Here is a 3418-nt window from a genome sequence, read left to right as displayed (position 1 = left end):
CCACCCACCCCCTACATCTCCCTCCCACCCAAGACGAATATGGTCGGTCGCGAACCCGGCTAATCCCCCCCACCCGGGAGGAGGCCACCCACCCTCCGGGAACTATAGTAGCAACTAGAGTTCCCACCCAACCCGGGAACATTAATATACCGTAAGCTCAATTATATTGGGGGGGAGGGAGCAATTATAATCTACCTCCCGGAACAACTAATCTACCTCCCGGCAATAGAATCGCCACCCGACTACCATAGCCCTACGGGGCGGGGCCCGTAAACTAATATACCGACTATCGAGTCCCCCCCTCCCGAACTATATCTCCCTCCCACCCGCAATTAGAATCCTCCCGGAACAATTCTAGTTATAGTTCTCCCTCCCACGGCCATAATTCCCCCCCGGGGGGGAGGGAATTGAACCTGCTGATCAACTTTTTGTCTATACGTAACATGGGAGGTTGGATATGCCCCCTATATCCTCCCACCCTACGGCTATCTATAATGTGCCGGGAGGGTCAAAATTTGAGGTAGGCTGGAGATTCTATAATTCCCTCCCACCGCCTGGGTGGGTGGGACTATAGATTTCCCGCTAGCCGACTATAATTCGGTGGGTGGGAGGAGCCCTACTATATCTATCGGTCTGGCTCACATGACTGCCTATAGTTGTTTTATGGCCGAGGGGTGGGAGGGAATTAAATAGCATTTAGCTAATACTGGATCTCGGAATTGAGGTTTTGCCTGGCTCACATGACTGCCTATAGTTGTTTTATGGCCGACCAATGACATCGTCCCTAATATACTTTAGATCTCGGTAGGGAGAGAGGGGAATGATCCCACCCGAACGAAGTCCTCAGCCCACTAGAATCGGTAGTTAAGTTTGCACCACGCTTTCAGCCAATGAAGGACAGGAAAGAAAGTAGCTCTATCCCACCGGATGCCGGTCGAGTAGGAGAAGCTGTAACGAACCAACAGCCCTTGTACTAGAATTATTATCGGTGAGCCCCTACTCTTCTATAGGCCACTTTCTATTATTTGCCCTATCTGAAGCTCAGAACCACTACCCCCGGAGTAGGCGGAGTAGGGTGATGGAATTTCTCTATATCGGGTGGAACTATATGGCGCAACCGGGCCCCTCCCACTACTCTATTTGAAAGCGATATTTGGAAGTTCCGCCACTACTAGAAAGTTATCCCACCCCCCAGACTAAATCTCCCGTCTAATCTTCGTTGATTATGCTACGTAACATGCCAACTCCTCGATATAGAACTATGAGCCCGAGGGAAGGGATAAATAATTGTCCTCCCAGGTCAAATAATTACCCGACTTTATTGATGCCGGTCGAGTACATTCCACGGCAGGCAGCGAATAGACCCATCCCAAAGCGCTAGGCCGGATCGATCCAAGGTAGAGGCGGCAGGAGGTTCCACTTTGTTTGGCCATCGGAAACAACTATTATGCTCGGATCGCCCCTCCCTTTCTCGATGGATGAACTATAAAGGAAGGGCCGGGTGGGAGGGGATTAGAGATAAAGATCCGATGGCCAAACAAAACAAATTCTACCGAGTGAGCGTACTATTAGTTCCCTCCCACTTTATTAATTAGCCTGCTAGAATAAGGAAGGGATTAGAACAATAGCTCCGCCCCTTTACAAATAGAACACTTTCTTGGGGGCCTATACATCGCCGCCCTACCTAACCTAGCCGTAGGGGTGGGAGGGAACAATAATAGGCATATACTGAAGCTACTATAGGAACTAGCTTTTATTCTGTTCCTTCCTGCTACTATACTTCGGGAGGAACACAAAATATTCCATGCTCACCACCCCACACTTTCATATTATTGCAATTCACAAGTAGCAATTATAGATAGGTTCTCTGTTCCCTACATGGCCACCATTTTTATTACTACCAGCCGGAATCAACTATAGTAGGGGCATCAACTAGAACTATCTTCGAGGAGCCAGAGAAAGGTGGGTCACCCATCCGATTCTATACTTGTTCCCTTCCCTCCCACCGATTCAATCTGAATATGCTCCTCCCACCCTTGGCTAGCGGCCCTAGTGTAAGAGCGAAAGCTCACCATCAAGAGAATGAATTCCCCCCCTACCATTTTATAGGCAATTATTCCCCCCGGCTAGTCGGGTGGGTGGGCTGAGAAGGAATACGGCAAATCAAAATATTCCGCCACAGTTTCGAAGAGGAGAATCTCTAGCTAGTTGTTAGGTGACTGGCTCGGCCATAGAATTGGGATCCATCCTCTTGCTTTCACTTGTAATTAGAGTTTATTTCACTTGTAATTCTAGTTTCTAGTTCTTTCACTTGCCCTACGCGGGATGGGTGCAATTCTAGTTGGTGGGATTGCCCTATAATTCCCTCCCACCCGGTTCCCCAGGGCCCCATCCCCATATAGATAGAGGGGCCATCCCAACTATGGTATGGATAGAGGGGCCATCCCAACTTGAAGACAAGTCTCTAGCCGTATATACCTATATCTATCCATCCGAGACCGCTCCGCCATATAGAATATAGGGCTCCTACTCCACTATAGACATAGACATAGATCTACGTCTATATATGTAAGCCATCTCTATCTATGGGGCAACCAACCGTCCGCGCATATTCATCCATCCGAACCAAACACTGGTTCTTTTTTCCGATCAATCCACTCTATTCTATATGCCGCCCTATCTGGCAATAGATATAGATGGATTCAGACATATCATATCATATCTTAGGGGTCGGTCGAGCGCAAATGATCAGCTCGACTCACAGTTAGTTCAGTCCAGGGCCGTTGCCAGCTGGGGACAACTATAGTAGTAGTTCCCCCTGAACGTTCAGAGTTCAGGGCAGAGCGACCTCATATCACCACCCGTTCGGCTTGTGGCTAACTAAGGGGTAGCTATATAGAGTAGGGGGTGACCTCATCCCCATAGAATAGTTCAGGGCCCCCCGGGCCCTAGATGTATGGGCATCCATCGAATAGATAGATCTATTCTAGACGTAACATGAATCGAAGCTGTAACGAACTATAGAGAGTGGTTCCATAGTGTAGGGGGAGAGAGCAGAAATGGGGTCAGTCTGCCCCTCCTCGGATTAGCTTATAGCTCTCTCCCCTTCTATCTATATATGGGCCCAACCCAACTACACTATATCTATATGGGGCATTTGAACCATCTACCCACCGAATGCGCAAGTCTTTCTCCTTCACCCGGACCACGACTCCAGCCGAGCCATGACACATCGAACCATCACACGCTTGGAGACCTTCTAACCTCGGTGGCCAAAGAAACTAGCCGGGCTTACCCTATATCCTCCCACCCCCAGAGGTAACCGCCCAAACAGAATTCGAACCATCCATCTCACTCACGATCAATCGTTCTGCGTTTGTTTGATGCATGCCGGAAGGCGGCGAACCCTTCGAACCTT

This window comes from Cryptomeria japonica, unplaced genomic scaffold (assembly GCF_030272615.1).
Source record: "Cryptomeria japonica unplaced genomic scaffold, Sugi_1.0 HiC_scaffold_22, whole genome shotgun sequence".
Classification (NCBI taxonomy): domain Eukaryota; kingdom Viridiplantae; phylum Streptophyta; class Pinopsida; order Cupressales; family Cupressaceae; genus Cryptomeria; species Cryptomeria japonica.
This window is presented reverse-complemented; position numbering follows the sequence as displayed.